Below are 21678 nucleotides of genomic sequence, written 5' to 3'. Positions count from 1 at the left end.
ATAAGTCTCAGGGTTCTCTTGTATTTCTCTTCTTTCTAGAGTACTTCTCCCAAGAGAATATTAAAAGATATTTACATGTGCCTGGGATATCATTAATTTGCTCCAAATTTTAAAGATAGTTTAATTGTTATTAAAGTCCTAGGTTCTTATCTTTCAATACTGAAAAAATTATTCTCTTGGCTAGCATTCATTGTTGATATTAAGAATTCGTATTCTTTTTCAGTGAATCTATGCCTTCTCTCTGGAAACTTTTAGAATTGTCATTTTTGTTTTTGGTTTCTTGAAACACATTTATTTTCTGTACCTTCTGATCCCTCATGACATGACAGCAAAGAAATAAAAACTGGTATGAACTTCCAACAATAAAGTGATTAAAAACTTTCACTGGGAAAATAAAAATATTGATATGTTCCATGTGTGCTAAACACTCGTCTATTAGAGTCAGAATACAAAAAAAGTCTATGTAAAATTGCTAAATTAAGAAATAACTTTATAGAAATCACAAAATAGTTCCTAAAGAAATGAAAGTAATCACCAGGAGAGAAAATTTAAAGAGTGAAAGGTGAATTAGTTGAGGAGAGGGCATGGGGAGGGGGAAGAGGAAGGCAAGAAATTGTTTCTTTGCATTTTAAGTCTTCTTCACCTGAAAAAAATTAAATTATGTGCACACATGACTTTTAAAAATTTAAAATTTGGTTGACCTCACAGATTGCAAGGACCTTGTCAGCTTACAATCCCTTGTTTTTTAATTTTTACGCCTACAGCACCTGGTCTTCCTAGGTGGTCTCCCATCCAAGTACTAACCAGGCCCGACCCTGCTGAGCTTCTGAAATTAGACGGGATTGGGCTTGTTCAGGGTAGCATGGCCATAGACTATTTCTATGTATTTTTTAAAATGGTAAATAGGGCGCATTTGGAAGATCAACCAAATGAGTAATTATAGCAATGTGCAAAGGCACAGAAGAGGAAGCTCATGGCTTCCTGGCAGAGAATGGTATGGTTTAGAATGACTGGGCTGTAGGGTGATTGGGGGTTGATAGGAGTAGCTGGAGATGACTCTGAAACACTGGACTAGGGCAAGACTGTGGAACACATCTAATGCCATGCTAAGAAGTTTGGAATTTCTTTTGTTGGCAACGGGGAGCTATGAAAAATTTTGAGCAGCATGATTTCATCTGTGCTTTAGTAGGCTCATCCTTGTGGCAATAGGAGGTCGAGTTTGGAGTGTCGGAATGATAGGAAGCAGGAGGACAAGAGCAGACGCATTAAAAACAGTTTAAGGGGCTCTTACGAGCCTGAACTAAAACTTGCAATCCGTGAGGAAACTGAAGTTACACACCGTGACTGGAATAAAAGATCTTCCTGCCACTTTAGCTGCCTCCCTGGACTGCAGTCTGCTGTCTGGCACCCTCTTGCTGGCTGGGGTGGCCCCTATCCAGGGCCACACTGGTGGGGCAGCAGGCTGGTGGCAGCAAGCGGGCCATGTGGAATCACCCCTCCTGTCCTCATTCAGGAGCCACACACTGGGCGGTGTCTCATTTCAGCTTTTTAGACTTTACTATAAACTATTTTTTGGCTGCTTTTCAAGACATGTTTTAGTTTTTAGTACGGGATTTTTACCAACTTCTTTCCCCACCCCCCCTGCACACCCTTTAATGATTCCCTTGGTTTTTATAAGCAGTTTTTCAGTTTTTTCCTCCTGCTTTGCCAGCTCATCTAAGAAGTAGGATTTTTTCCCCCTCTTCCTTTTCTTATTAGTATTTTTAAAATAATAAAATGGAAAAATGAATGTAAACTTCTGGCCTACTGCTTTCTAGGTTCACACCCACTGGCATCCTTCCTCTGAGGCTTATTAACATTCCACCCTGCTGGATTTGTGTGTCTGTGTGACCAGGAGCCCTCAGATGACTTTAGCCCTGTCTCTCCCGTTACCATTCTCTCTTTCCTATCTTCTTATCTACTTTATTCCTGCCTTTCTCCTGCCCTCTGGTTGCCAGACAACATAGCTCAGGGGCAAGAGAGGCTGTCTGGCAATGCCCACATAAAAAAGCATTAGTGTTTCTCCCTCCTGTAGAAGCCTCCTGGCTGGGAGTTGGGCAACTTGCTGAAGGTCAAAGGCAGCCACCCGTAGCTATGGCATTCTCTCCACTAGGCGTGAACCTGACTCTGAGGGGAAATACTTGAAGGCACTAAATAGGGTGAAGTAGGGCAGTTAGTTTTCCCTTCACACCCAAGAGGCCATGTGGTTCTTGCCTTCTGGCAGGAAAGGGTCAAAGTTGAGCTGAACAAGTCTTGGTGCATTTTAGGAATGTGAATTTCATTTCCCTCTACACCTCCCCTTCCACTGACTATGCTTGAGGTTGAGATTTGACACTGTAAAAATGACAAATTCTCTTGTTAGCAGAGGTCGAATTTTGGGGTTGGAGATCTGCTTTTGTAGTACCATGTTATTCAAAATACAGTCTGGGAACTAACAGCATAGGTATCACCTGGGAACTTATTGGAAATGAAAATCTCGGTCTGCCTCAGATTTGCTAAACCAGAATCTGCATTTTGTCAGAATGGCCAGGTAATTTTTATGCACATTAAATTTGAGAACCACTGATTAAATACTCTATTGTCAGCTTGGTTAGAATGAGAGCATGTGGCTGACAGCAGGACTCCTGTGTTCCAGAGACTTCTGCCTTTTCCCTGCCCAGTGGTGCATCCTAGAGCCACAGCCTTGGGGTCTTCCATGGACTTACGGAGAGTGGAGTGTGCAAATGCTGAGACTGTCTCAACCTGACGGGAGCCCTTTCACCTTTCTCCATCCGTCCTTATCTTATTCAGGTGTGGGACCAGGCATGTGCAGATATGTTACCTCACCTTATCCTGGCACATTCCTATGGGATAACAAAGCAGGGTTATTAACTTAAATGTTAACAATGTACCACAATTTTATTGATGAGGAAATGACTATCTTGTTCAAGTTCATAGACCTAGGAACTGGATTTACTGCTGTGAGTGTTGAGTATCTCACTTTCCACCTTCTTTTTGTATGTGACCTAGGCTAGGACCTCCAGTTCCTCTCAGCATGAGAAGTAAGCATTATGAAAAGAAAAAATAATGAGAAACATAATCTTGGGTTTGGGCTGAGTCACAAATTCCACCATGTAGGGATGAAACTAAGGACTTTTTCCTGAGCCTCTGCAAATGACTCCAGTAGTTCAGAGGCCCTTTTGAACGAGAGGTGACATGGATTGAGTTTCAAAGAAAAGAATGTCGAAAGAAATCTTCCAGATGACAATGGTCTCCAGATGTGAATATTGCTCTTCCAGATATGTGGAAGTGTGGGGCGGGGAAAACGGGGGAGCGAGATGCTTCACATGTCTGCAAAACGAAATGGAAAAACAGCTCTCAGCCACAGGGGAAAGTAGGACAAGGGGAAGAGAAATGAAATGAGAGAAACAGAATCCAAGTTAAACTCTTCAATGTGGGGCCAGGCTAGCTGAAAAGAATCATTCCCACGCGGGCTGACATTTTAAATATGCGGTCCACGTAGAGGCCACACCTCAAACCATGCTGCTGGCAAGAAAACTCAGAAGGTATTGCTACTGCAGAAACTCACTCTTCTAGATTTGAGGGGATCTGATTCAGCCCCTTCGAGGAGTTTCCCGGTGGAGAACTGTCAAGGCTGCAGAGCAGGCAAGACAGGCTTTGAGTCTAACTCAGGCGAGAAGAGAACAGAGGCCAGAAATGCGGAAGGAGGAGGAGCCAGGAAATGCACAAATGCGGAAGGAGGAAGAGCCAGGAAATGCACAAATCCTTTCTTTCTTCAGCTTCTGAATCAGCGACTCATTCCTGGGGATCACCTGGTTTGTTCCTTTACAATGGCTAGGAAGTCCCGCGTTTCTCAGATGAGTAAATCTGAAACCACAGAAAACAGGCCTTGTAGCCAAGCGATAGTGATTTGTCACATCTCTGAAAATATGAGCCATCGTCAAACTTTTGGCTGATAGAGTAAAACTCCTTTATTCCCCTCTGCTAGCATCTTCACCTTCTCCAGGAAGATCTGCCAATTTACTGCTCCAGGTGTACGTCTCCTGATCTCCCCATTTTCTCAAACTTTCCTCTTCTTCTATGTTACCCTGGACATGTGATTCTTATTCCCTCTTACTTCTGTATATTTCAGCAACACAAATAACTCACTCTGCGCTTGTCCCACTGGTGGTCGTCCACATTTTTATTTCCCTCCAAGGATTCTCAGAATCTAAAGAGCATATTCATTCCAACAAAATGAATAAATTTAAGTTGCTAATTATTTATATTACTAAAACTTGTGCACATGTAACAATGCCTACACATTGATCACACACCCTCTGGCATAATCTCTGGTCGATATGCTAATAAAAGAATAATTACTAAGTTGAAACAGTCAATTACCTACCTTCTGCTTTCCTAAGTGGGACCTAATCTTCCCTTGTGATCTGCAGCCCAAAGTATTTTTCAAAGCCCACAGCAGTCAGAAGGTTAACCAGTTAGAAGGTACTGAGATCATTGCAAGCATGCTCTTGGTACATAGATATATGTCATTACGATGCACACCCTTGGTACATAGATATATGTCATTACGATGGGAATCCAGTACTAGGAAGTACAGTAGTATCATAATCATAATCACGATCACCATCATCATTATCATCACTATCAGCTAATTGTGAGTTCTTTATTCCTTTTGTCAGGAGACGTACACCTGGAGCAGTTGAATCCTCAAGCCACTGTACTTGATTCTAAGCAAATTTTGATATTCTAATGAGCACATGATTCAGTTTTATAAAATTGATTCTGTCTTGGCTCATATATCTTTAAATTTTTATATTGCAACCCACTTAGAATTAGTTTAGAGCTTAGGAAAACAAATAAGTTAAGTCTAGTTCAGTATGTGGTTTGAAAAATATATATGCTTCATTCTGGCTTTTAACTACAAACTTGATGTAAATCATGACTCCAAGTAGAATAGATTCTGTTTGACATTTGTGGTGACAGAGGTCTCTTATTTTATTCTTGTGAGTTGGTTGTATTCATCATTTTTTAAAGATTCCAGAGAGCCTGATGAGCCACCTTCCCCAAAATGCTGCACTGTAAGCCTTGAATCATTGCATTCTGCATAAGCATCAGATTATAAAGATTCTCCTCTGCCTTCTATTTCCCACACTTCCTAGCTGAGTCACACATCTGCTCCAGGAGAAATGGTGTTACAGTTCACTTGCTTCCCTGGTTCCAACAAGCCCTTCCAGAGAGAAGGAAAATGGCTTTTCTCCTGTCACAGTTCAGGTCCCTGCTGGAGAGAGGAACCCAGTCCTGTTCTCTGACTCATTACATGTACACAGCAATGAGCAGAGCTCAAAACCCAGCCCCTGCCTTTGGATTCCCAAAGGTGTAATTTCATCTGGAATGTTCTTTTCTGTTGACTTGTCCTCCACCTTTCTTTTCACCTGTTATGCTTAGCTCTGCCCTCTTGTACGCACGTGTTAGTTCTAATCCTTTGGTGACCTAAGCTAGAGAAATGCCTCAGGAATGAACTGCTCTACATCCATGAGCTTTCTTTCTTTTTTTTTTTCCTGCGTGCTATGGCACCTATTCAGCTAATATTAATCTATTAGATTAAATCTACCATTTATTGGATATTTATGTGCCAAGCGATTTACTTATATTTATCACACCTATTGTTACTAACAATCCAATCAGCTAGATGGTATTATCCTCATTTTACAGATGAAGAAACTGAGTCTGAAAGAGGCTGAATGCCTTGCCTAAGACCCTGCAGCTGGAAATCAGATTAAATCTGGTCCCTCTGACTCCAGATCCCAGAGCCTCTTCTTCAAAGACTTTAGTTCTGATCCAGGTTAGCCCAGGGAGCCCTCTGTGATTTCAAGAAATCCCCAAATGCCTAAACCAATCTATTTGAATTCATTTTATTAATAAAAGTAATAATGCCTATATGTCTCATAGGTGGTGTAATGAAGTGAAAGGAAGAAGAAAAGCATGTTATATAGCTTGAGAGGCTGGAATTACCCACTATACACTGAAAGGAAGATTTCGGGTTGAAAATTAGATGTTTCCTCCTGAATGACTTTTGCCATGGGTGTGTGAACGAACGGCACCACCCTTTTCATTTGGTGGGTTGATTTAACTCTGTAGCCAAACCTGATTGAGGAGATTCCTTCCAAGTTCATGACCCTGCTCTTAGAGATGCTGTTAGGCCCTGAGTGACGGAACAAAGAGCTAGGCTTATCAGAGTGAGATAAAACAAGATCAAGGACTTGAGCAATTAAAAGCGTAGATATTCGTTTTAACACTTTTAAGAAGATAATGTTTCTGTTAAAAAATGTGTAAACCATGTCTCTTCAAGTTTATTTTCTTGTGCACATTCCCTGACACCTTCAAGAACAACCTCTCTTGGCCACAAAGGACAAGCCTACATAAGTATAGAGTAGCAGCATGGTTGAGGGTAGATTTATCACCGCATCTGGCTTCCTTCCATAGAGCACTCGAGGCACACAAACACAAGTGTGGGGCGCCAGCAGTGCCATTTTTTTCCTATGGTGACAATCAGTATCTTTGTTGTGCTCTTGGAGCTTGGTAGGCAATCCTGAGGAGATCCAACTAGTCCTCTGACAGGAACCTTAAAGCTGAAAGTCACAGTGTAACTCTGCAGTCTTACACAAAAAATGGTGCTTCTGGAGGGTGCACAGGAAAGGTTTCATACGGCAACAAGAAGGCTATTGAATCCAAAAGACTGTGGAGAAAAGGGTTTAATTTCTGAGCCCTCAAAATAAACTTTTTGAAAAGTGTTTTTTCATTCTTTATTAACTGTAAATAAAGGAGAGAAGGCCATATCTTTCCCAGGATCCCCCTTCTTGGCTGTTTTTGCCAGTAATGGAGTTGGTATTGGTGGAGGGAGAGCAAAGCTTCTTGTCCCTTAGGTTATACGTGACGTTTGCTCAGGAAATATGAGCAAACATCTTGGAATCTTTATCATTATGTATAAACTGCCTTACTGGTTGAGTCTATAGAGACTATCATATTTATAAAAATAAAATGATACCTCTGTGGAGACTCTATCATCACAGGATTCCTTGACCTCATCGTCTCACCCCTAATTTGCAGAGATAGGATTAAAAACCAAGAATTCCATTCAGCATCAGGGAGCTATAAGGTCACTTGTTGAAGAACAGACTGTCAGCAGAACACTCTGAGAACTCAGCCCTCTTCAACTTGATCTGTATAACCAAGCCATGGGCTCAGCACATGAGCCTCACTTGCATTCCCAGCCCTTGATATGCACTCTCACTGCAGTGGGAATACACAGTGGGATGGGGCGAGTCCAGATGCTGTTGACTTAATTGCAGATTTGAATTCACCTAGGTTCCTTCATTATTAACTATCACCCAACAACAATATTGAACATCTACATGCCACATACTGTATTGGACACCAAGGAAAGGAAGCAGGGGCTGTGACATTTCAACATTTAACTTGAGCAGAGACAGGGCAGGTACAATCCTGTACTTTTCCTTAGGGGGGGATGTTCAATAAATAAACAAACATAAAGCCACTGGAGAATAACATGCAGTCTGTTATCAAAAGAAAAGAATACGAAGGGAGCACTAAAGGGAATGGGTGTCCATCTCCTGGCAGTGTAGCCAGGCTGAGGTTTGAAGGAAGGATGGACAAAGACTGGTTCAGACAGTAGGGGAGACCATATGGAAATGTTATTGTTAAGGCAAAGGGATGAGAATCTTCAAGGCGGATGGAAGGCTGGGTAAGATATGAATATGACTAGAACCATAGGACCATGTCATGCTGAAGCAGGTGATAATGGGGTTAAAGGAGGGAGTGGGAGTGGGAAGTTAAGGAGCCATATACAGGTCCTGAATCAGATATGAAATGATGTTTGAAGCTAGTTATTTTGAGCAGCTACATGTGGTATCACTTAACATAAAAAACAATCGAAACCAAAGAAATCCCTAAGAAGACAGCTAGCTCTAATAGTCTAGCCCTGAGAAGTTGAAAAGATGACCTAGTGTTGATACGTTTGGAATGGAGAAAAAGATCTCAAAACAGAAAGAAAGGCAGAGGAACAAGTAGCAGGGCTCACGAGAAAAAAAAAAAAAAAAAAAAGTTTATCTGTTTGGAGGAATAATACTGAATGAATTTTTGTTGAATCTTGGAATGTTTGAATTGGAAGAACCCGTATACGGTTCAATAGCCAATACCTTTATTTTACAAATTAGGAAACCAAGATTCAGTCAGATCAGTAAAGAAGTTGCACGTATAGATATCCACATGGGCCAATGAAGTTCCATTAGATCTGTATCTTTTTTTTTTTTTTAGAGAATAACATAAATATAGTTTAGAGTTCAGACACAGAAACTTTTGCAACATAATTGGTAGGTGAGAGGAAATAGAATGTTGGATCTAGGCTCATGAGTCCTGCATGCTGATTCCAGAACCTAAATCCCTGAGAAGCCCTGATGCTTGGTGTCCTTTGACGGACAGAGAGTTACACTGGCACTAATATGGATGGAGAGAACCAGGCCGTCAAAAGTCTTTGGAAAACATGGTAGGTGGACACTCCTAGAGGCTCCAAGATCTGGGAACAGTTTGAGTGACTGCCCCATTCTGGTCTGGGTCACTAGGCTCCCACCCAGACTCATGTCTGCTCCACACACTGTAATTATCTGTGATGCTTCAGCCAGCACCAACTCCCCACATATTATATCAAAAAAACAAACAAACAAACAAAAAAAAAAAACAAACCAAAAAACCAAACAAAAAAAAAACAAAAACAAAAAACACAAAACCCAAATCAAAACAAACAAAAAAAGAACTTTCCCATGGACTAGGAATGCATTTCATTTAGCTTCATTTAAAATGCATTGTTAGAGTTGTGTTCCACAAATCTGCCAAATACTATAAATATATAAAAGTTGTAGTGGCCTCCTACACCCATGGAAAGGCTGGTTTTCGGATAGATGAAAGACAGGGAGAATTTTAAGTCCATCCTGTTCCGCTAAAACTTCTTTTTTCTCATTCTGTTCTCCCTACTTCTGCTCCCTCCTGCCCATCAACCTCCCCTACCCCAACCCAACAGAGAAAATAATTGCTATGAAGACTGAGCCAGCGCAGAGCTAAAGATGTCTTCTTTCTTTTCCTTAAAGTGTTGTTAAACTTCTAAACTGTTGGGAATAGCACCCCTCCCCCACCACTTCCCCAGCTCTCCTCTGGCAAACAGGAAGCTGCCTGGGCTGTGGGGCTCCTGAGCCAGGAAATTGGCCTTTGCTGCTCTGGCTACCTTCCCCTCAGGTTCTTCCTGGCCATTCAACAGTGTTAAAAACAGTAACCACCAAAACCAGAAGGAAAGATGATTTCACTGTCTACCCACTGCAGCATGTGGCTTGATTTGGGTGGTGGCCGGTGGAGCTAATCCTCTGACTTGGCACCTTGAGAATTCTCTTGGGGTCAAGGCTGGTCCTTCACACTAGATTTCAATAGCTGGTGCTCCCCGAGGAGCCAGCCCATCTCGAGAGGGCTCTGAATCAGGCAGAGCTGGCTCATTACACAATCACGCACACGTGCACATGCACGTGCACACACAGACACACTGTGAGTGAGATAGCCATGGAAACCAGCGATCTTCCCTGGGCACAGCCTGTGTGTAGTGCAGGCGGCACACGCCCATCCTGCCTCATGAAGGCAAAGCCGGGGCAAAACCTCTTTGCAGTCTGAGCCAGTCACTCCTACTGGTCTGGGACATGTGCATCCTCACCTAGACCTGGCGGGCACAAGAATTTGTACAACATGCTGAATTCCACTCTTAGCATTAGGGAGCTGTCAGAATGACAACTACCAAAGGGACCCAATGGGCTTCCCAAACTGGGAGAACAGCAAAATAATTTGAGAAGGTAAAGGGTCACTAGCAGTTAATATTGAGGAATAAAGACTAAATCAGTTTTTACCCTGAAGCAGCCCACCTCCACCTGCTGCCATGAAGATTAAAATCCTCTTCTGAACAGATGTAAATTCACAATGATGAAAACATCCACATAACCTCAATCTAGGGCTTATGGCCCTCAATTTTGCTTAATTTACTACTCAATTAATCAGGCAAGTAGTTTTTAAAATAATTCCTGTCTATGTGCCTGGCACCTTCCAAAGTGTTGTGGGGATACAGAAGATATATAAGATCTGTTTACTATCTTTGCGGACTTTATAGTTCTTTAAAGAGGAATAACTAACTTAGCTGAAGTAAACTAGAAAGAAAACACATCAAGCATTCAAACAATAAGTACTGAGCACCTATCATACACTGCTCTGGAGAGGGCAGCTGTGAAAAAAATCATAAATAAAATTTCTACCTCAGGGAGCTTATGCTCTAATGGGGAAGGCAGGGAATAACTAGGAAAAATAGTAGGGTATATATATGCTAGATGGTGTGAGTGCCTAGGGCAAAAATGAAGCAGTGAAGGGGGATAGCAAGTATTGGGGAGGGGTTGCTTTTTAGAACAAGTGACTAGAAAAGTTCTTACTGAGAAGATGACATTTGAATAAAAATGTGAAAGATAAAAGTACTGAAATTGCATGGTCCAGGCTGGATAAGTACTTTAACAAAAGGGTAGATCAGTGAGTAGCCAGAGGAAATTTATGCAGGGGTGAGGTTAAATCTAAACCTTTGAAAGTGGAGAAAGCTTTATTTAGTTAGAAGAAGGAATGAGAGGAACGAAATTGATATCGTTATGTTGAAATTCTGTACATGGCAATAAATGTTTTCTCTGTGGCTCATGTTACTCACTTTAAAGAAAAACAATTACATTGCTTAATTATACCCTTTGGGTAGACACATCAACAAGCAGAAATTTACCGGGGATGTCTGGGGGTCCCCATCACTGCATCTGAGACTGAGAGGCAGCACGGGTGTGGGGGTGTGTTTTGCTCTAGCAGAGTTCGCTGGGGAAGTGGCATGGGCAGAAGAATGGGGCTCTGCCCTCAGCCAGAGGGCCATGAGTTCAAGTCTTGCTTGGCCACTTACTAATCTTGTGACTTGGCATGCTACTTAATTTTCAGAGCCTCGGTTTCCTCATCTCTAAATTGAGAATACTATCTTAAAAAAACAAAAACAAAAAACCAGAACTGTTGTAAGGTACACATAAAGCACTCAGAAAGTCATACCCACTATTCTCATTATCATGATATTGCATAGCTACATGAAGTAGAATGATGGGCACCCTATGGTTGTTGGGAATCTCATAAGGCTGAGGGAGTGCTAACAGCAGTCAAACTTATATTTCACTGTAGAGCTCTCAGCCTGGGATAAGTGACAAAATGGAGATAAAGAGAAGTTAAGTGATTCACCCTTGTGACAGACACTGTGTATTGTTGGATTGTGCACTCTGACCTGGGGCCGCCAGGACAGAGAGTACTTCTAGGGCCTTGGGGCTGCCGATGGGAAAGAGAAGTCGAGAAGAGGCAGGAGAAGGTAGATGGGGCTGGCCAAGGAGAAGGTCTAAGGAAAGCATTGGCCAAGGAGCTATAGGCTCTTGGAAACCATCTTAGCAGAAAGTGCTAGTTCACCAGCATTACAGAATTGATGATTGTCTGTCGGTCCTTCCCTGAGAAGTGACACTCAGGATGGAAACTGAGGAGAGCTGGCCCCGGGACTTCAACCCTTCCCATGCATTATTTCTTCCACTCCCTTACCGATTTTGGCAGTTGACCCATGTGATGCTCAAAAGCCATATGATAAAATCCTGATAAACCTGACTATGACACCATGAGAAATTTCAGGCCTTTAAAACTGGCCTACATAAGTTCTGATGGAATGCATAGTGAGTCGAGAAGACCAGAAGGCACTTGGAAGGTTGGGAAATAAAGCATGGGATGGAGAGGGCTGAGTGTTTCAGGGCAAATTAAAGGTCCATGGAGGGTGATAGAGGCCAACACTCTCAGTGGTGTGAAGATTAGGACTTGCTGCAAATATCACATTTGGTTTCTTGAGTGTTTCAGCCAATGTGCCAGTGGGCATGCTCTTCACTCAGGACTCCCTTTCTGCATAGGGGACAAGCATTTCTGCGGCTTTGTACACTGTCCTTCCCACGTGTGATCTAGATTCTATATCATGGTGGTGACTCAGGCCTCTCTTTGCTTCCCATAAATCTAACAGGCAAGCAGTTACTGAAACTTCTTAACCCTTAATTTATTTTTCACATTTATTCAACACTTACTACATGCTATGCACTCTGCTTTATCTGCATCATGTCTATTCCCATAAAAACTTTATGAAGCGTATTCTCATTATATTTGTTTTGCAGAGAAGGAAACTGAGCCTTAAGGAGGATACATAATACACCTAGTTCTCACAGCTGGTAAGTGGTAGGGTCAAAATTCAAACTCAGCCTCTGTCTAGCACCATTGTCTGTGTGCTTGAACACAATGCTATACGGTCTCATCATCCACTATTGCTTAATTTTTGACTTCTTTATGTTTGTAAAGGTAAGCTGCTAAAGACAGAGATGAGTGGTTTTTGTGGAGGGGGCAGGGAAATTAACCTATTTATAGTACATTTTCATAGTCATCCATTCATTTATAAATATATTTCATTCAATAAAAATAATAGAGCACCAACTACGCTTAGGCATGGTTGGTAATTGGTGATGATTCAAACACAAAAGACCATCCTTGTCTTCCACAATCTCACCATCTGATGGAAAGAAGAGACAAATGAGTAAATGGATACTGTGCTTCTTTGTGATGGTGCTAAAGACAGGTGTGTCCAGAGGCTGTGGGAGCTCTTAGGAGGGAAACCAAATCCACTCTGGGGTGGAGAGCGTCTTCCTGGAGAAGCTGAGTCTTGGAGACCAGGTGGGAAGGAAAGGGTATTTCATTAAAGCAGGACATTGAAGGCATGGAGGTGTGCTAGAACCACATGGCAGGGATATGAAGTGCGAGGGTGGAGGTAACAGGTTGGTGAGAGGTGGGACCAGTAAGATAGGTATGATTAGACCATCAAAGACCTTGCATGCTGGCTAAGTAGTGGGTTTGTATCCTAACGACAAGGGGCTGCCATTGAACCGCTTTCCATAGAAGAGAGACATGGTAGTTTTGGAAAACCACTCTGAGAAGAGCAAAGAAGAGTCAGAAGCAGGTGCCTGGAGTGGGGAGATAAGAGAGGAAGTGACTGCAGAAATCCAGATGAGTGATCGGGAGCAAGGCTGCCGAGGGCTTCCACTTGGGTAGAGGGCCTTAAACACTCAATTCCCTTCCATCCCAAATCAGAAATACATATTACGCCTTCATTCTAATGTTATTAATATACTTAAATTCAAGTTGGTGTTTCTATCTTTCTTTTATCTAATACCCATTGATTATCACTCATTGAGTCTGTAGACATTATTGAGAGCCTTGGTTTCAAGCATTGTTCAAGATTTCTACAAAGGTTAGGTCTTTTTATCTTCCTCTTAACCTCCTGGGATGGATTTTACTCTCTTCATTTTAGAGATAAAGGAAATGAGGCTTGGAATGGTTAAGAATTTGCCCAGAGTCCTTCGAAATGAAAAGCTGAGATTCAAACCAAGCCCAACTTCTCGGCCAAGTCCCATCATGGATTTTTGGTATTTGTTTTGGGGGCTAATTCTCTACTTTCCTAAACACACTACACTTTATAACTGTATGTTAGTAATCCAGATCCTATAAAAAATTCATTTTTTATTCTCCAATTCTCATAGTTACAATAAGGGTCACAGCTTCTGCTAGGCACTGGAACAAAAGTTTTATAGTTTGCAAAATGTCTTCACCTATGTTTCCCTCATTAGATCCTCATCTATTCCATGGAGGTGGGAAAAGCATTATTATTTCCATCTTACAGATGAGAAAACTGAGGCTCAGAGAAGTAAAAGTCGTACAGTTAAGTGATGTACCTTGCTTTCAACGCTCTGAACTTATCCTTCTCCTTTTTATTCTCTTATTGAGTGTGTTCAAGTGGCAAATGGCATCACATGACAATCTTTTATGTACAGTATTCTGGGAAAAAAATTGTTTGACCCCTCTGGCTGTTTGTCTTCATATCCAACCCAGCTCCTCCAGGAAACATTGAGTACCTATGGTGTCCAGGCACTGGATATTCGAAGATGCCCAAAGTGGCCCTTAAGGAGTGCGTGGTGCACAGAGGCATTGGACACAGGTCAGCTAAGGGTGAGACGGTGTGGTCAGCCCCATCCTAGAGGATGTGCAGAACCCTCTGGCTCATGGGAAGGAATTACTCATTCTGCTTAGGGTAGGGTGGAGAGATGGGGAAGCCTTCACTGAGGTGATTTTTGAACTGGCTCTGGAGGTAGAACAGCATTTCTTCAGAGAGAGAAGGGCAGGACAACAGCAACAAAAACACGAGTATCACTTGTTAAGCCCTTGCTATGTGCCAGGCCCCATGTTAAAAACTTTACAGGTATTGTTTATTTGCTCCTCCAATAACCCCAGGAGGTGTCAACTAACAAAGAGGAAATGAAGGCTTAGAGAGGGTTTGCACAGAAGTAGTCTGATTCTAGCACATTTTTTTTTTTTTTGACCACTGCAGCACAGGGCCAGGCACTCAAGCTGGAAATTAGACCTTGAACAGAGTGTCAAGGGTAAGAAATGCTCAGCATGCTCAAGGTGCAGTGTGGGCAGAAGGGGGTGGATGCAGCTGGCATGTGATGAGCCTTGTGTACCATGATTTTATTTTGCCAGCAAAGTTAGACTGCAGCCATGTGATCCAATTTGATCATATTTGTGTTTCATGCAGATACCTCTGGTTGTAGGACAGAGCGGGAGCCACAAACATCTACACCCACAGGGGACCAAGCCCGTAAAGCCAAGTGAGAAGAAGGGGAATGTCTCTGCTGAAGGTGGCAGGCTCCTTGCCTCCAGCTCTTCCTGGCTTATTACAGCCATGTGGAAAGCCAAAATTTTATTTGAAATTTCTTAATTTTAAAAAGCAGGGAAGTAACTTGGATTATTTTTAGAAATTCTTCAGGGTCAAACAAATTATGTGTGTGAGCTGCCAGTTTTGTCATGTCTGGTATGGAGGACAGATTGGAACAGAGAGTACTCAGAGACAAGGACACCAATGTTAGGAGGCCACTATAATAGTCTAGACAAAAGAAGACCTGAGCAAAGGCCATAGCAGCAGAGGGATTGGGTCTGAAATACTTTCTAAATGGATGAAACAGGACTTGGTGGCTTTGACATGGAGGGCGAAAGTTGACTGGGTAGATGATGGAGCCATTAATTCATTTAATTTTTGGACAATTGTTCATTGGGTATCTACTGCATGTAAGATATTGTGTTAGGAGCTGAGATACATCAAGGAATAACATGGTACTTTGCTGTAAGGAGCCCAGAATTTAGCAAGAAGGTCTGTTAGAAGGTAAGCACAGAGAGATTTGGAGCCCCAAATAGCATCTCTTCCAGTCTTAGAAAGTGAGGTGTCAAGGAAGGCTCCGCAAAGAAGAAAGAAACACTGGAGAAGTACACATGTGAGAGGGAAAAGCATGAATATGATTTTGGATGACTTGAGTTGAGCCTTATCTTCGACCCAGTGATTTCTGTGATCTGACCTTTGTGATGCTTTTAGTTTTGAGACAATTAAAAGCCCAGATGGCTGGTGACAGAAAGAAGTCTAACTATGGGAGGTGAACACACAGTGTGTGTATATATATATATATATGCCTGACTGTTAAAGTGTACAGATGAAACTTATTGGATTTCGTTAACCAATGTCACCATAAAAAAAAAAAAAAAAGGCCCAGGTGGCTTGCTCACTGTATGACACATTCCTTTTTCTTGCAGTCATGTTTTCCCTTTGTCCTCTATTAAAATGGTCAGCATAAGTGGGCGCATGGCTGAGAGTGTAGCAGATGCTAGTGTTACTGTCATTGTCCACATCTTTTCCAGGTCCCTTCCCACTAGTTGTTCATCTTAATGTGTTGCAATGTTTGTGAAATGAGCCTGGGCTTGCTTTTTTAGTTTACTCATTGCTGTTGTGGTGAATGACCTGCTTGATTTCTGGTATTATTATTGTTATTATTATTATTATAGTGGATTAAGGGAGAAGTATTACATGCTGTTAATCACTATACCTACTTCCTGAAAGTACCCCACATTCTTTTTTCAAACCTAGGCAAAAGTTTTGTTTCATTCACTCAGTTAATATTTACTGGATTCTTACCAAGTGCCAGGAACTGCTCTAGCTGCTTGAGATGCATCTGCGAATAAAGAACTCCTACCCTCATCAGCCTTACTTTGCTGCAGCCTAAATGATTGAGCTCTTATTGATTTCTGTGTTGCTTTTCTAGAATGTGCATAGATGGATGGCCCCATCCCAGCCAGGAGAATGTTCCCTCCAGCTCTCTCAAGTGGGGCTGTGCTTTTTGTCACCAGAGTGTCTCCATACCCCCAATGTGGATTTTCCACAGCATGGCATCTCCTTACCCTGGCAACCGGTGCTCCACTGTCCCAAATAGAACCTTATGTTATGTGTTTTGCCACATTCTAAACATCACTGTTATTGCTCTTTCTCTGTCCATAATTTCTTTTTAAATCCCATAGATGCAGCCCCTCTATGTACTCCGAAAACAATTTATGTTCTCTTTTGATAAGATAATTTAACTGTGTCCTTAAATCCTTCCCCTATTCTATTCATCAGATGTACAGCTTCTGTCATAAAGCCCTTATAATCTTTAATTCTTTAACTAAGAGTTCTTTCTGGGAGAAAATATTCAGTATGTTCAAAGGGTGCCTGGAACCCGAGCTTGAGCTGGTTCACTGTTGTGAATTTGGTAGAGCAGGATGCTCAGGCAAATTTCCTTGGGAAGGTTTGTTCTCATCAGATCACCAGGCAGGCAAGATAAGCCTGGAATGAGGAACCCAGATGTTTGCCTGGGTGAATTTCCACTCAGAGAACATTGGTGCTGGGAATGGAGGTCTCTTGGAATCACAAGCTGCTCTGTGAGTGTCTAGGAAGCTCTGATTTGGATAGCAGTCAACTGGACTAAAACCCACCCCACATACTAGAAGTCTTTTACCATTTTGGACCATACTGGATCTACAGCAGACGCTTTATAGCTTCCATAAGCCATAAAAAGGTAAGAGAAAAGTTACAGCAAACAAAGAGTTAAAATAAAACAACCTAAGAAACCTAGATGCTGTTGTTCCTTAATTGTTCTGTTGCCTTGGTCAAGCAATAAGGGCTTTCTGAGCCTCAATTTTATCCTTCCATTAAGATTTTTTTTTTAAAAAAAGAGGTTAAAATACAAGGAATGTATGTATGTCCATAGATGCCATACAAATCAAAGGTTTTTACTGTTGTAATTATTATTTTTAGCAGGCCTCCCTCCTGGAGTTTACACTATTTTGGACCTGAATTTTCAGAGTGGTTCACAGGGCACTCGCCCAGCAAGCTGAGGATAGTCCAATAGCCAGTGCCCAGTGAGTCAGCCCCTGCTCTGCCCATATCAGCCAGCATGGGGCTAAAGAGTCTGTGCAGCTGTCACTAGTCACCAGCTAGTATGGACTTTGCATTTTATTGCTTCTGAGCTATGGCTGGAAATTCCTTGGCAAAGGCTCCACCAGCACAGACTTGCCTGTTTCGTTGCATCCAGTTTGCTGAGGGTACCGCACCAGGAGGCAATGTGCTATAAGCTCATCAGGGACAGATCTCTGGCACAGATTCTGTGGCCTCTCTGAGTTCTGAATGGGCTCCATCCTGTGCAACTGTCTAGGGTCACATCCTGAGCCATGGGATTAAGGCATACAATGAGGGCGAAATGATGCCATGAGCCTGGAATTTTGGGAAATGGGTGTGCTCAAGCTTGAGAACACTAATGAAGCAGCCCATGGAGATTCGGCCAGAACTAAAGAATCTTTAAAATCTCAAATTCCTGGCAACCACCCAACCTTGTATTTTTAGGGTTGGGCAGTCCCATTCGGACCCATGTTCTCAGATGAAAGATCAGAAGGACAAGAATATGAACTGTCATTGTTTATGAGATTAAAAGGAGAAGGAAGAAGCTAGAGAGAGTTGGTAGGCATCCATTTATACATGCTTCACATGAGCTTTTACAATTGGGAAAGTGACCTTCAAAAAATACTAGAAGGGACCCTTGAGATCATAAGGAATAGGATCCCAAGAGCTTAAGTAAGTTTTCTAAGGTTGCATAGGATCGAGTGATAAAATCTGTACCAAATGCCAATCCAAAGAATGGGGGACAGAATATTCAATAAGATGACAATTATGTCATTACATGTACAGATATGTTACGTACGTGGAGTTTCACCACAGTGTTGTTTATGGTGACAAAAAAAAAAAATCAAAGCAAAATGATTATCCATTATCCATTAATAAGGAACTTAAAAATACTTTATGGAAGATGAACATAATGAAATACTTTGTAGCCATTAAAAATAACAATGTAGATCTACGTTTATTGACATGGAAGCTGTCAACTTTTGTATATTTCATACATATATATAAAAGAATATTTATAATAATTGTCTCAGAGGTGAGGTTTTAGATGATTTTAACTTTCTTATTTATACTTTCGTGAATCATTGGGATTTTGTTCAAAGATAATGTATCAGAAATTATCCTTTTTCTGGGTCATGGATCCTATGTGCAGTCCCAGAGGTTTGCAGGATGGTGGCAGTGAACCTCCCCATGTCTGGTTGGTTTATAGTTGTTTTCCCATCAATAATAGGTCAGTGCTGCCCAGCACACAATCCAGAAGGAAGGGTATTTGGGAGAGGATGATGCCTGGGATCTTCAAACGGAAGTTCTTAGTACAAAGGGTACATTAAGATGCCCTCAGAATATCAAAAATAAAGTCTTTATTTAAGAATAAAAATTAAGAAGAATAGAGTGATTAGTTTGAGTCTCTGTGGATGTGACCGCCCTAAAAATAGTCATAAAAGGTAGCAGAGATTTAGGGACCCCCAACTTTAATTAAGATGCTTGGGTGTAATCACAGGCGAGTATGGCAAGGTGAAATTATAATTAGGCAAACGAAACTGAGTAAATCATATGGGATAGCACTGTAATTTGGCTGAAGGCATGGTGTGTTAACCAAAGGGAGATGATCAGTGTAGGGTCTGGAAAAGGAGCTTTGTGTGTTTGCCAGCATTCACCCAGCCCTGCTAGAGAAGAATGGTTGTGAATCCTGTGGCCACAGACTCCGCCGGGTTTGCGTGCCTTGAGGCACCGTCCTACATATCACCCATAATGACGAGGGTAAACCTGGCCTCTGTGTGTTTGGAATGGCAAATGCCCCCTTGTGTTTGTGCGTGCATGCGAGTCTTAAGGATTTGAAAGAGGCTATTTAAGTCTTGTAAGACTTAAAAATATTCAGCCTATTATTCTAAAATTTAACCGGAAAGAGTTTCCAATGAGGCTGAATGATTGCGTCCTCTACTTAGTGTTTATTTGTTTTCACCAGGAAAGAATCTGTGACCCTGAAAGTGCTAACTTAGCCTCAAAGGTCACTTCTAGAGTGTCCCTCTGCCTTGTGTGCTCTGCTGACCCCAAAGTTTCAGTGAGAAATACATTTTAAGCCTCCTTAGGATGGGCTACCGGGTTCCCTTCCATGACAGTTTTCCTAGGGAAAATTTAAAAGTGTGTGCTCACTGCTTTTCTTAGAGCTGCGGGAGCTTAGGTAGAGGGTGCTCTGACCCACACCCAAGTTTGAGGGGAAAATCTTGAAGGAGGGTATGAGATTCTTTTACTTGGGGACTGGATACTTCATTGATGAAACATATTAGATTTTAATGGGATACCTGTTACCTAGTCAGCATCTACCTCCTGGACCTGCTGCCTGCTGTATGCAAAGGGAGGGGCGGTCACTCTTTAATTACTCATAAATATTTAGTTCTTTACCTGAAATAGCATTAAGCATTAGGAACCATGAGTTCTTTACCTGAAATAGCATTAAGCATTAGGAACCATGAGTTCAGTAAGATGAGGGACAGAGTGAAGAAGGCGATCTACCTTTAAGATTTCCTTCCTAGTGTTGCAGTTGATGTTAGTTGGAGAAAGACAGGATCTTTTCACTTCTTATTTTGTTTGATCGTTATTCTTCTTTGGCTGTGAAGCTGGACCCATGTGGACATGACTTAGAAGTTCTGCTTTTCAGCCATTTCGACCATCTATACACATCCTAGCTGCCCGAACAAGCTGATTACAGCAATTACTATCAATCTGGTAACTGTCCAAGGTGGCAGGGTTGTCTTATTTCCCCTCACAGGTTCAGATGTCATTGTCAACACACGTCTCTTCTACAGCCATGTACATTGCTTTGTTATCGAGAATTTCCACCAGCCGGGAGTGTCAGGGCAATGGGCCACATTCTCGAAGCTCTTGGAGTTTCATCAATTTTATCTTTCGAAAGCAGTTTCAGGACGAGCTAAGAGACGAGAAAGGGGGAGGGTAAGGGGATTTTAGAGACTTCTCAGTTTGCAAAATTATGTTAAAATTACATCTTACTGAGAAAATTTTAAGAAAGCAAACAGTAAAAGCAGGAAGATAACAGCCTGAGGGAGAAATAAAGAGAGGGGCATAGCAGAAAGAAGTGACAGCAAGGGAAGAGGGCGGAATCTGAAATTTCTGGAAAATTCTCAAATTTCAAACAATGTGGCAAGGAATACACATTTATTTGGCTTTAGAAGAGGCTGCATAACATTTTTTTAAATTCGATTTACCTTTCAAGCAGTGTTTGCTAATATGAACGTTGACATCCCCTGCATAGCTTTGGGGAACATGTTGAGATTCCTTTTGGTAACCAAGTTTGAGCCAAAACAAGTTCAAGCTATTATTAGTTTTCTTTTCTGGGGGCTATAGATGGCCAGACCTACCTAAGGAGCTTTCTCTTTATATTCAGTCATTAAAAGCCCTTGATTCACACATTTGTTAAAATTGTTTACATCAGTTCAAACTTGAAAATATATCCCAGGAAGCATCGCGCCAGAAGTTGATTCTTACTGCTGCAGAAGGTGGAGAAGATATTCCCATGCCTGAGGATGACTGTGGCTCTGGACAAGAGGGGACATTCATTCTCAGGAATATATGAGTTTATTGGGGTCAAAGGAAACTTTGCCCAGTTCTTTACTCCTATGGGAAGTGAACTTATCTAATCTGCCTTCTGAATGAGGGAAGTGGGGAGCCCAGAGCAGAAAGGCATATGATGCCAAATTGCTCGAAAAGGTCGTAGACTCCAGAAAGCCACACTCTCCAGCCCCATGTGGTTTTAGACCTCTGAACCCTTTGCTCTCTGTCGACTTAACATGGTCCAGCTCGTGGCCATGGAAAGAAACAGGCTTATTTAACATTTTAATCCCTTCCAGATTAAAAAGCAAAATGAACTGGAGCTTCAGCTAGAACAGATCTAGTTTCCTTCCCAGACTCGATAACTTTGTTTTATAAAATGAGCGTGGTGACATTTTAAGGGTTAATTATGAGCCTTTAGAAATCCTGGACTGGCAAATTTTTTTTAAAAAAATATTTACACAACTGAGCTTTAGATGGCATCACTGTGTGTGTGTGTGTGTCTGTGCGTGCGCGCGCGTGTGTGTGTGTGTTAAGAGCTCACAGGAGTTAACACTTTTTCTCCAAACCCTGAA

At 41.8% G+C, this 21678-nt stretch overlaps 1 pseudogene; it reads right to left on the bottom strand.

The window, feature by feature from the left end:
- Positions 1–755: 755 nt before the first annotated feature.
- On the bottom strand, positions 756–874 carry LOC111729823 (annotated as a pseudogene).
- Between the last annotated feature and the right edge of the window lie 20804 nt (positions 875–21678).

This window comes from Pteropus vampyrus, unplaced genomic scaffold (genome assembly GCF_000151845.1).
Source record: "Pteropus vampyrus isolate Shadow unplaced genomic scaffold, Pvam_2.0 Scaffold283, whole genome shotgun sequence".
Classification (NCBI taxonomy): domain Eukaryota; kingdom Metazoa; phylum Chordata; class Mammalia; order Chiroptera; family Pteropodidae; genus Pteropus; species Pteropus vampyrus.
This window is presented reverse-complemented; position numbering and strand designations above follow the sequence as displayed.